The 12,749-nt window shown below is 41.7% G+C and overlaps 1 protein-coding gene and 1 long non-coding RNA gene across 2 annotated transcripts in view; one reads left to right on the top strand and one right to left on the bottom strand.

Moving 5' to 3' along the window:
* The window catches only part of zfhx4 (zinc finger homeobox 4), a 77,143-nt gene extending 76,415 nt beyond the window's left edge, over positions 1-728 (bottom strand). Inside the window, exon 1 of the mRNA XM_053860675.1 lies at positions 515-728. The gene's annotated coding sequence lies outside the window, so the exon portion shown is untranslated. The remainder of the gene's footprint in view (positions 1-514) is intronic.
* A 5,018-nt stretch (positions 729-5,746) lies between these two features.
* Positions 5,747-12,749, top strand: part of LOC128756389 (uncharacterized) — a 35,172-nt gene continuing 28,169 nt past the window's right edge. Inside the window, exon 1 of the long non-coding RNA XR_008414226.1 lies at positions 5,747-5,906. This is a non-coding gene — a long non-coding RNA (uncharacterized LOC128756389). The remainder of the gene's footprint in view (positions 5,907-12,749) is intronic.

The following is a 12,749-nucleotide window of genomic DNA, read 5'->3' as shown; positions in this document are numbered from 1 at the left end:
TTTGAAAATGATATAAATACATTTTTTTCTTTCATAAACACGCCTTTCTTGTATTAAAGCCACCTGCTCTGTTTCCTCGACCCCTGTGCGTCGGCGCCCTCATGGGGTTGCCTGGCTGACCCCTGTGCCACTTCAGAAAACACACACGTGCCAAAAAGTAAAAAACGAAAGAGGGAAAAACGCATACAGCTCTGACCCACACACTGCCACAGTGACCCACTGTCCAACTCCAGCTTTGTAAAGAGCCCAAAATAAATAAATAAACCACATAATAACAACACAACTCTGAAAACAGCCGCACATAAGATCGCTGAAATAAAGCGTGAAAATAACACAAAAGTCGATTCAGTCCCAAAACAATGCAAAATATCCCAACAACAGCCATATGTTCTTTAAAAGCGTTCAAAAGAAGTTTGTGCCGATTCAAACGTCGCCAGCTAAATGTGGAATAAAATGGAAAAAGCCTCTCCAACATGCATCAAACAGAGAAAAAGGTAAATAAAAATATTGGTACCTTTGGTATAAAGCATTCCGTTTGTCTTCTTTTTTCTGCCTTTCTCTTGCTCAGTAGCGATCCGATAATAGCATATGGAAAGTGTTTTCAAAATGCCCAGATTTGGCACATTGTCATTGAAAAGAGAGGAGCGCAGTGATGCGGTGCTCCGACAGGGGAAATGAGTTGCGGATTGGACGCAGCCCGCCTCGGTGCGGACTTATCCCACTTTAATTTAATATTCCGCAATCACACACAGTGATGGCATATAATTCAAGGAGAAATTCAGAGGGAAGGAAATGCTTTCGTGTGTGTGTGTGAGACTGTGTTTGTGTGGGTGCGTGTGTTTTACACCACTTTATTTGATTAAGAAGAAGAGGCAGCACACAATATTGTGCGGTTCTATAAAATCACCTTTTTCCATACACTTATATTTATACACGCAGCAATTAACCGATCGTGTCATTTATTTCACGCGATGAGGAACCGTAGTGTTGCGTGTCACCCCAGAATCATCCCTAACATAAAATCGAGACCCATAAACGCTTGTTTGTAAAACACTGAACCCAAAATCGATGTATTGGGACATTTCGATCGATTATATAAACGAAAATCCATACGCAACATGAGACCGGTATCAGCCCACTCTTCCGCTCCCCTTTTAAAGAGACAGGGAGAGGAGGGGGGCGAGAGAGAAAAAGGGATTTTGCAGCGCAAAGACTGAAAACAAAGGCAGCAGATCAGGGCACGTTCCAGTCCAGGGATCCATCCATACGTGGACACTTACAACTGCAGATCCACAATCAATTAATGCGTTGGATTCCAAGTGAGAATCCTCGCTTCATTTAGGATGAATGAAAGCGATTCATTCTACATGGCGTTGACGAACCCTTTGATGATTCGCCACGTTTCGGAACCGGGCCGCCAAAGTGCTTCCAGATGCGCAGGTACTGATGACAACAATTAGACAGCAAGGGGCTCCAATCAAACGGGCCACACGGGATTAGGCTGCATTTCTGGGGTCAAGGGGAACGGACCCCCGCCCCCCTTGTCTCTTTCAAATATCACATTTCAGTGTCATGTAAAGTGCCAACAATCATCATCAGCTATGCAGATTTTTCAAGGCATAAATATGCAAGGTGATATGGAGTCAGAGTGGGCAGGAGAATAAGCAGGTGCCAATCTTGTCAAATTTACATGGGACCACAGCTGTTGGAGTGAATGAGGTTTTTTTTTTTTTTTTCGGGGAGGGGGATTAGGAAACACAGGCGAGGTGGGGGTGACGGGGTGCAGCCTCCTGTTTATTTCATAAGAGCAGTCCAAGCGTCCATCGCAAGTGTCGCGGTGAGGACGGAGGGAGAAGGAAGGATACTTTGTCTCTGGACGCCATAAGTGTCCACGCACATCCCACAGCATCCTTCCATCCTCACCTCCTGCCCTCCTCCCACTTGGCCCTTTGCTCCTCCGATCTTTCCCATTGTTGATCTCCTTTTAATAGACACGCGTCCAGTGAGTGAGGGTCCTCCATATATGGACTGTCAGAGAATTAAAAAAAAAAAAAAAAAAAAAGAGAGAGAGAGACCACAAATGGCGTCGTTGAGAACAAGCCCCCTTCAACAGACAGCGATCAGATCCACTTCCAGAGCTGTTCAACGCCAAATTCTATTGATTATCACTCAGGAATATGCACTTATAGATCCACAGAGCTTCTGTAAAAGAGCAGTAACAGCACCTGCCTGACCCGTGCTCAATAAAAGAGGCGATCTATCGAAGAAAGAGACACGATCACTTTCATCAAGGCCTCATTTGCATCTGTTCATTAAAACACAATTTTAGTCTAATAATTCTTATTCTTATTCTTATTCTTATTCTTATAACCATGTTGGGTTTGTTTTAAGTGTGCCCCTAAATTAGCCTGAAATGGTGATTCAAAATTATCATCATTTAGATATAAAAAAAATAAATGTATATTAATTAATTAATTAGATAAAATTTTATTAATATAATTTATTTATGATTTTCCTGACCTATGTAAAATAATATTTCAAGTATGGTGTCAATATGGAAATGAATGAACCGCATTTTTAGTACTATTTTCCTCTGCTTTTCTGAAGGATCCAAAAGAAAGAAAAAAGGTCCAAAATTATCGTACACATTAACATAAAAACGGATCAATTGTAATCATTGCTACGGTGAATACGCTCGTTATACATGCAACAAAAGTGGAGCGGAAATAAACTTGTAAGTCTGTTGTTTAATGGACTCATGAAAGTCAGACCACTACACGATGTCACATGGCTTATTAGAGTGCTTTCTTCATGACAACCCAGGAGCTGGAACATGTCAATTTAGTGGTCCGAGAGGTCCTTTTAGATCAGCCGGAGCCCCCCCTCTCTGTCCGACTCTCCAGGGGACAGTCACCCCTCCACCTTCCAAGCCCATCATCCATTCATCCATGCCCCCTCTCCTCTCCACTGACACTCAGTGGGCCATCTCCACGCACCAAATAACCCAGTAAGTCAGTTCTATGGCAACAGATTGACATCTTGACATCCTGCGGAAGGACATCAGAGAAGTCCAGTCAGTGCCGAGGTCAAGTTCTTCCTCGATACTATTGAGATTAGGATATTGTCATATCAAGGCAGTAGATATTCCTTTAATGCATCATTGTTTAAATGAACTCACTAACCATTGTCCAGCTGGACGCAGACCTGCAGGACATTACAAATGGGATTGTTTACATCCCTGCGTGTCAGCTGGGAGTTTGTACATGCAGTCAGTGTCCTGAGTGGACGCCATCAAGTCATCCAGAGGCACACTGACCAATGCGTAAATGCGCACGGATTAGTGGATGCGGCTCAGACAAATTGGCAACGCTTGGAGCGAAAGAGAGAATAAAGAAATAGGAGAGTGAGGGGGGGGTCGGTAGTGGATCGGTGGGGGTCAGTGTGCGAGAGAGACGGCGAGAGGCGTCATTTTTAGAGGGGTGCAGTGACCCTGAAATATGCTTGTTGGCTTTATCACGGCGTCTTTATGAAGCCTCATTTTGGAGTGACCATCAAAGCAGAGTGTAAGCTGTCATTTTGGCACCCGAACAAAGCGCTACAGCTGACCTTTGCGTAGGGAACCACCATGGACGAGAATATAGATTCAAGTTAATCAGGATAAAGCATTATTTCGGCGTGGCTATTGGAATGTGTTAGCAATTGCTGCCTCTCATGACAGAATATTAGCGCCTTTATTCAAATTAAAATGTGGGTTTATTTTGTTTTTAATGTTATTGTCTCATCTTCTCTGTTCAAATTTTGAACTTGTGAGCATCCTATTAAACAGTTCTCTTTTTTGTGTATTAAATTTGAATTTTGCTTGATTTGTAGATAATATTTTGTTCATCTGCCGTTAAATTATGACAATATCTAAATTAAAAAGAAACAAATTCTTACTAATTACCGTGAATTTGACTTGCTCTTTTTTCACCCCCTTTCACAATAATTTTTTTTTTCAACACAGTTACAGGCCTCATGTACGTCATGTCCGCGAACCGCATGATGCGTGATGTGTCAACACCTATTGTATTTTTGCACCAATAGATCACCTGCTATTATTCGACAAACTGTTGGCAAACAGGCGAAATCACAGGGACCTGTTCTCTGCGGATGAACTCGGGATGAAAAAACCTCAAATAGAATGAGCGCACACGCAGGCACACAAACACAAACACTGTTGTGTTTTCAATTTAGGTTGAAATGCAGACATTTTCCCTCGGTTGCATAACTGCCATGCGTATCGTCCCTCCCTTCAATTAAATGCTATTTCTCCCAAACAAAATGTCAGAATCATTCCGCACAGGCCGGTTCAACTGTGATTTGTTCTGAAAGCTATGTGTCTTTCTCTGAAATGGTCTCCGTGTGTGTGAGTCGGTGTGCATGTGTGCGTGTGTGTTTGTGTGTCCTGACCTCAATTCTAACTGGGTTCACAAAGGGATGGAGGGAAAAAGGTGCCTAAAAATACATTTAATTCACAATCAGTCCAGCTGAGCTGAGAATGACAAATCCACAAATGCACCTTCAACGGTCCATGGTGGGATGAGATTTCTGAAAACATAAACACTTGTGCCCGCAGGAAGCCATGCAAGCCGCATGTGTGGAGCGGAGAAACACACTTCCGCTTTTAAAATGCATTTCATGTGTATTCTAAGGTGACTTGTGAAAGTCAAAACATAGCAATGTTATTATTTTGCTGAGATTTCATTGATCTTTTCTGCACACTGGACGTTGACGTTGATGATCTAATTCTCAAATCAGATGCAGTGATGTCTTTTCAGAGCCCAGACTGGATGAGAGTGAGGTGCAGCCAGGTGTGCTCAAGTATCATTTTATGATATTTTATACAGGAATAGCATTTTATGTGGCAAAAGCCAGTGGCATTTTAATTAAAATTCATGTTTCTGTCAACCATTTAACAAAAAAAGTTTTACTTGAATTAAACACAACTGATTGCAATTGCTGAAATAAAGCATTGTGAAATTTATTATTGAAATCATCTGTAAAAGAAATATTCATATATTTCATTCAAATTACAGTAGTGTTAAAAGTGTTTGGTTGCAGTTCACTCATCAAACCCTCTCACTCAGTGTTGAATTTAAATAATAAAGTTCACCTTCTATTTCTTCTATTTACATGTGATTCTCACAGGTGGGGGAAATAAAGTGACATCTTATCTTACACAGCGATATTAAAAACAGCATGTGAGAACGCATTGAATCGATCAGACAACATTTGGGCTACTAAAAATGGTCGCTGCCTTCTCCCTGCTGCGGCATCAGCCAAAGAAGGCCATCCACCTGCCACGAAGGCGACGCGCCACGATTGCTCGACGAGACCTAAAGGTTCTGGACCACGCGAAAAATGGACGTACTCCTGAAGTTGCTGGTTCAACACTGGTCAAGTCTCCAACATAAACAGGTCCAGTGTCTCCTTTATCCTCCTCTGCTCCTCACAAGCTTCCTTTCTCTCTCTCTCCGTTCCTCTCGCCTCCTCTCTCACATCAGAAGTGCTGAAACGCACCCCAGGGCCAAATCGCACAGAACAACCCCTCTGAGCCAGAGAAAAAAGCTGGAATCCGTTTGCCCTGATATTTCACCAGCACCAGCCAGGAGCAAGGGGAGAGGGAAGGACAGAGGGAAAGAGAGAGAGAGGGGCAAAGAGAAGAGGGATAGATGGGAGAAAAACGACAGACCAGAGCTATATTTATTGGGGGTGTGAGTGGCGCGCTGTAGGCTGTGGGACGCTCAGTAGAGTGTAAGGTTTGGCTGCTTGGTGTGGATGGGTCTCCTGAAAGGGAAGAGCGTGCAGAGATAGGATGGTGGTGGAAAAAAAAAGGGGGAGAGATGGAAGGATTGGTCATGCGCAAGGTAAGAAAGAGGCTTTGTTTGATTGTATGTAAGGGGGGGGGTTAGGTGAGGATGAGGGGAGAGTGGGGGTGAAGCTGTTGTCTGAGGGGTTATTATTATTGCAGGCAATCTCTGTGTATGTGTGTGTGTGTGTGTAGGAGAGAGAGAGTGAGAGAGAGAGAGAGAGTGGGGGGGGATATATATATGTGTGAAGGAGAGATGAGGAGATATGAGTTTCAGCTGCCGGGTCATTATTTCTCACATGTCATGAGGCAAAACAAAAAAAAAAAAAGAAAAAGTCATTCACTTCTGGAACACATGCATTTGCATTTTTGTCTGAGTTTGGGGCCAAACCACATCAACTACAGAAGCGTGTGAATAATTAAGGGCCAAAATATTTGAACTGCTGCCACTCATTTCCGCAGGTGACGACAAAAACTATGACTATGATATACGTTGATTTTCAGAGCCATGCTCAACAACATTAATTGAAGTGTATGTTTTCTGTAGTGCACCCAAAGTTGGCAAATATTAAGGGATTATTTGAGATTTGGGATCGTCGCAGACGTAATAATAAACATTTCTCACTCCTGCGCCATAACAAACATGGAATCCACTGCGCCTCTTTCCTGAAGACAAGTTTGCCAAAACAGTCGCGAGGAAGGACGCATGATTGAGGAAGTCTGATGTGTCATTAACATGGAGAATATTTGTGCTGAAGATATACTGAAGCAATAAGAAGCTGTTTTCAACAATTCTGCCCTGTAGAAAAATACAAGCGAATGCACCATCTAAATCAAGATGATGGCCTTTTACAAGAGCCTTCAGGAGCTTTCACAGTCTTGGAACAATAAAAACAAGTTTGTAACCCTCTTCAAAAATGTTTTAAAAAAGAGAATATTACGTTTATACCATGCATTATTTATTCGTCCATCTTTTCATTTTCAAGCTTTACGCCATCATCGTGTCTCTGTGCTCACTCTTTTATTAGGGCATTAAACTTTCCTTTCCTCAAACCATTTAGCTGCGATTCAAATGGAGGTGTAATGTGCCCACCTGCTCCTCGGTCTGACCAGTGGTCTCCTCCAAATAGGATGTAAGATGCCCCCCATTTTTTCTACGGTGGTCCACGGTGATAAAAAGCAGAACCAAATTTTGGTTCTGGTTATGAGGAACATAATGAATGTGAACATTTAGTTTTAACTTGAAATGAAAATTCAAGACGATGTATGGTGCGTTGTTGAATTCCCTAGCATTTTGGTGTCATTCCTCCCAGTTGGATAGTGGACAGTTAATGGGCCTTTTTGTATCAGGTGCAGGCATCAATCAAGTGGTGTCAGGCAGCTGCTGAATCTAGGCTGTGGTCCTCTTCACAGATGACTGATTAGCAAGCCAAAATCACCAGATCCATCTTCCGACGGTCACTTTTATTACAGTAATTTTTAAAGTGACAGCAACCTGCCTTGTCTCACAACACTGGCCACCGCATATATATTCTCATCTTCTCTCTGGGCCTCTCTGCATCTGTCTTCCTCCCGTGTTCTGTCAGCAGGTATTTGGTCAGTCACTCTTGTTGTCCCTCGCTCCTCCTCCCGCTTCTGCACCCCGGCTGGCTTTCTTTTAACTACTTTTATCAGACTTTCGACTGGTCTCAGACACGGCCACCCCCTGTTGGTGCGACACTTATTCTCCCACTCTGCCGGGCAGGTGGAGGGGAAGCGGGGTCAGGGAGGTGTGGAGCGAGACGGGAAGGAGAGAGTAGGAAAAATATGGCCCCCCCTTCCCGCCACCATCATTGTCTGAGGGGTGTGTTGAGAATCCCTATGTCTGCTCTCCAGAGATGGCAAGAAATTCGTCTTGCAGAGCACCCCGCTGTCTTACATCAGAGAAAGAATTCCAGAGCTCAAGATTAATGTAAATGAAACCATTGCAGTGTCTGGCATTGAAGACTATAGCTGCATTAACATGGCTGACTTGCCTTTCAAGAGAAGATAACTGTGTATTCAGGGTGTTTTGTCTCTTAATTTTGGGAGCATGAACATAGGAAATTTGAATCAAATCTATCTTTTCACATATCATATTTAACCAAGGCAGGTGTAAAATGGGCAACAATAACAGGGAAGACAAAGCATATATCGATATATACAGTACAGTAAAATAAATTGTGACCAATATGGAAAAATATAATAAATATATATAACCACAGAGTATGTTACAGTCACTGTTGTACATAAATCACAGCAGGATATCAGGAAAAATAAACACATTTGGATATAAATGAAGGATGCAGTGCCCAAGAGCCTCAGAGCCTATAAGGATAGCAAGTTACGTATGACGCTGCAGAACCACAGACCGCCAGAGTAGTCCACCTTTTTTTCACAAAACAAGGACCTTGAACACAGCTGGGATACCTATGTGATCTTTATGTAGTCAAAAAAAAAGGCAAGACTCCACATCAGCTCTTAAAACTAGATAACAAATTCAAACAAAAATCACAATTCAGTTTCAAACACGAAAATGTACATTAAACTGCACCAATATTCTTGTGAAAGCAGGAGAGAATTGAAAACCTGGTGTTTTTAAGAGGGCAGGGCGTAATGATACATCGCTTGAAAAGGGTGTCAAGAGAGTGTCTTGGGGTAGAATTTTGTTTTGGAGCTTGTCAGTCAAATTTCTCATCCATTTCTTGCCTCGGTTTACTTACTGTGTTCAAAATAAATCACTGCATCAAATAATCATTGTGCAATCATTCAAAATGGCAGCCCAGTTGTGTTTACCCAACGGAGGCCAAGCTCTAAAGAGCACTCCTGTGTCTTGGCAGGAGATATGCTAATCGCAACTGACATCAATCTGAAAAACATCAGCCCAAGTAACATGTGTCTAAGATTACATTTACAACCTTCTGAGCAAAGGGGGACATCGCACAAACACACACACACACACGCGCGCAGTAAGTAAAAGTGGGTCAGGTAAAACAAGCAAACATATTTCCGAGACAGCCTGCCATTTATGATGTCCTCAAAAAACAGCTGATTGAACAGCATGTCGCAATGGTGAGAGTCAAAATCGCCGTGGCTGCTAGACAGATTATTTTATTAGACAAACGTGCTCTTTGTTGTTGGTTGCAAGTTTAATTGCAAGAAGCTTTCAACGTCAGGCACAAAGGAGAAAAACATACGAGATCAAGATCGCAACTTCCCGTTTTTTAAGGTGGAAGGGGGAAATGTGTCGAGGTTGTTAAGGCTGCGATACGCATTAAAGGACAACCTGGCATCACGTTTAACAGTAAAGCACCTGAACTTCAAAGTCACCCGGACAGGTGTAAAATATGTGTCCTGCTAAAAGCTATTTGGGTATGGCTCTCAGATGTGTGTGTCTATGAGTGTGTGTGAAAGGCTGATGGAGGGACTCACCCACTGGAAATCGTAGTAATGGATCTAGCAGCTGGTGGTTCCTAAGCAAACGCATAAGACTTTCAGAGACGTTCAGACGGCGCAACATAAATGTTTAGTTATTTTTGACTAAGACTGAAGACTGTATTCGAGTTACACGGCACAGTAGCAGATGGGCTTTAGCTCAGGTGTGTCAAACTCAACTCTGCCAAGGGCTAAAATCCAAACACAGACCAAGTGGCAGGCTGAACAAAAATGACTATTTGTTGAACAGCCTTTGATGTCCTTTATTAGTGTAATGTTAATGAGTGACGGCTAATTTTAGTATACATTAGCTAGAAAAAACATAAATTGTCCTGCTTCATCAGTGATCCACAGCACTGGGGACATTCTGCTTTTCCTCTTGAAACCATCCCATCTTTCATTGAAATTTTACCTGCATGATTAGGAATTTTCCAGACTAATTCTTGGCATGGTGATGCACAAACATGTTTCACGGGTAGAAGAAGTGCAGAAGGGTAAACCTGGTGTATGTCTTGAAAATAAACTTTAAAGTACTGATATGTAATCTACTAGCAAACAACTATTTTATAGTTACTGCCTGGGTTTGTACTTGAGAGAAAGACTACTGGACTGGGCAGTAAGGATGCACTGATGTGCGTTTATTGAATATATTTGCTCAAAATGTCGAAAAAATGTGCCGGGGAGTTGTAACAAGCTACACGAGACCGCAATAGAAAACCTGGCAACCCGCTCAACTACTTCACCGTCTCCCCAGGTCACTGCACGGTGTGGCGATGACCAAGCAGAAGCAGTTCTACACCTGTCAAAGATTATCTGGACTGTTCGACACCTGTCTCACATGTTTGCTCTTTATTTGATCACAATCCTCGTAGTTTGTGGAGTCGAGGATCGAGTTTGATTTCATATTTGACAGGCTTGATGAAGTATTTTTGTCTATATTGAATGGATCTCTTAAAGTTGCAGTCCTGATAGATAAATGTTTTGTGTAGCTACTACTCACCTCAGTCAACGAACGTGCCAGTTTCATTTATATTTATCTTTGCCGGCCATCTATTCCGGTTTGAATGACAAAGCCACTAGAGAGTAGATCCCATTTTACAATGACAGGAACATGCTCAGTGACTGTGACTAACTTCACTGAATTTTTTTTACAAACAAACCCATTCTTCTTTTCTTAGCAGAAACCCAGGTCACCTGAGAGGTGACACATGATGGTTTTAAAGGTAACTAATACAAAATGATGCTAAATACATACCTCAGGCGTCTTCACATCAACTTTGCAAAAACTTTCTCACGCTTCAAAGCCATTTATTCAGCAATGTGGACACACACGTGCAACATGCACTAATGTATTATTACGCTTGTATTAAAATGATCTTCTTTAACAGTGAGGGGACGGCCCAAGTGTTTTATGCGTCCCAGCATGGACGCAGGCCAACACATCTTCACGCACACATAGTTCAGGCTTATCTAAAGGGTACGAGGGGCACCCAGGGGGCCTGACAGTGAATTTGTTCCGAACATCCGCCAATAAAAGATTGCCGCAGTGTTCTACGCTAGAAGCGTTTGATGACAAGCGGTAACTAGCGTGAAATTCCCGCAAGATTAAATGTCCGAGAAGTTGTATTCCTATCCGCCAGACACACACATTTGCAAGCATGTTGGACTGCACACACACGCAGAGACACACATGCACATGCTATAAACCTCAGTCTCGGTGCCCCCTCAGCAGCTGAATGGAAATGGAAGCAAATATAAATCCAGAAATAACAGAACAACCTCACTGCGAATGTATGTACATATTTCTAATAGAGCAGAGTAGTTTTATAAAAGGTACTGGAAATGCAGATATTGATGTGACATGCTGGTTCAGTCAAAGACATGAAAACTAGATGCACAGCAGGAAGTAAATCATGGCAGGAGGGTAGAAAATGGCTCCGTTCAACCCAAACAATCTGGACGTTGACTGTATACGATGTCGGATGAACTGGATTAAAACACAATCCCTATATGTGGCTTTGAGCAAGTACAGCAACAGTTTAGCGTGAATATGGAGCAACGTCATCATCAAACAAATATGGAGTTTATGATGTCAGGTCCTCAGGGAAGTTTTATGAACACATTGTTTTAGTTGAGATCTGAATTTATTTATTTTTGAATAAAATATTCACTGCAATTCGATATCATTGCCTGGGGTCACATAGTCAGTATTTATCACTTTTATTTAGCATTTCAAGTCAGATTGTTTCAGAACTATCAAATAGCCTCGTTGGCATCCAAATTCAGAAAACACGTGAATATGTGCATTAATGGAAATTATTTTTCAGTGAATGGTCAGTGTGTAAAACATTTGTGTAACATTGCACTACATGGATGCAACACAACATAACACCTGGAATTAGTAAAAAAAAAATAATATCCAGTTAAACAGTATGAATACACATTACAGAAATATTGCTTTTGACTTATTTCTTGATGATACAGATTGAAATATTTGTAAACCAAAATCTAGCCCTTGAAAAAAGTCTTGGAAAAAAAGCCTGTCCAAAAACGACCGCACAGCATCTACGTTCATGGACATTATGACATCTGAAGCTTTTATTTCAGTAGCGACACTGGAAATGTTTACCACAAGTAAACTTGGGTTAAGATAGAGAATGAGAGACTTCATGTTTTCCCGTTTAAAAAAAAAATAGTGGGATGCTTTAAAATGTTTGTTCATTGGCTTGGATTCGCCACACATCAATATTTCAAGTGGAGAGAAGCTCCAATGGACTTTCATTTTTAAGCCTTCTCTTTGCAATGTAAACATACTCCACCTATTATTGAAAAACCAAAGCCAGCAGAAATGACTCATGCATTCATTTAACTGTGCTTAATGCACTGCTCTGCATCGTATCACATTGTGTAGACTGTTTTTTGGCCGTGAAATTGGCATTTTCACTCATAAAAAAAGAAATTGGGAAAAAAACGAAGAGGAAGTAGAAGTTGCATATCTTTACTCTCGAAGTACTCTAGCATTAAAAACAACCCATTAACCCTGAAACAGCTATTGTGCTCGTAACAACAGTGTTGGGATCCTGCATATCCACTATAGCAGGGTGGCTACTTCAATTTCGTCAGCGCCCACATTCTTCCCTGAGACTAATGTTGATGATGTCAATCCAAACGACAGTGGGACAGAAAAAAATAGGAACTTAATTAAACCACAAGTTTTGTGACTTGATTTTTATGGATATATAGAAAAGACTAGTTTCACCATGACATCATGTTATTTGTTTTTTCATTGATTCATTTTATTTCAAGAATCTCAATGTACATCATCAATAATGGATGACTTTAAGGGTGAATCTTGAAAACAGAAATATTTTTAAAAGGCAGTTTATTACAAGCTGTGACTGACTGGCGACCTGTCCAGGGTGTATCTGTGCCTCTCGCCCCATGACCG

The sequence above is a fragment of the Synchiropus splendidus genome, chromosome 3 (assembly GCF_027744825.2).
Source record: "Synchiropus splendidus isolate RoL2022-P1 chromosome 3, RoL_Sspl_1.0, whole genome shotgun sequence".
NCBI classification, from domain to species: domain Eukaryota; kingdom Metazoa; phylum Chordata; class Actinopteri; order Syngnathiformes; family Callionymidae; genus Synchiropus; species Synchiropus splendidus.
This window is presented reverse-complemented; position numbering and strand designations above follow the sequence as displayed.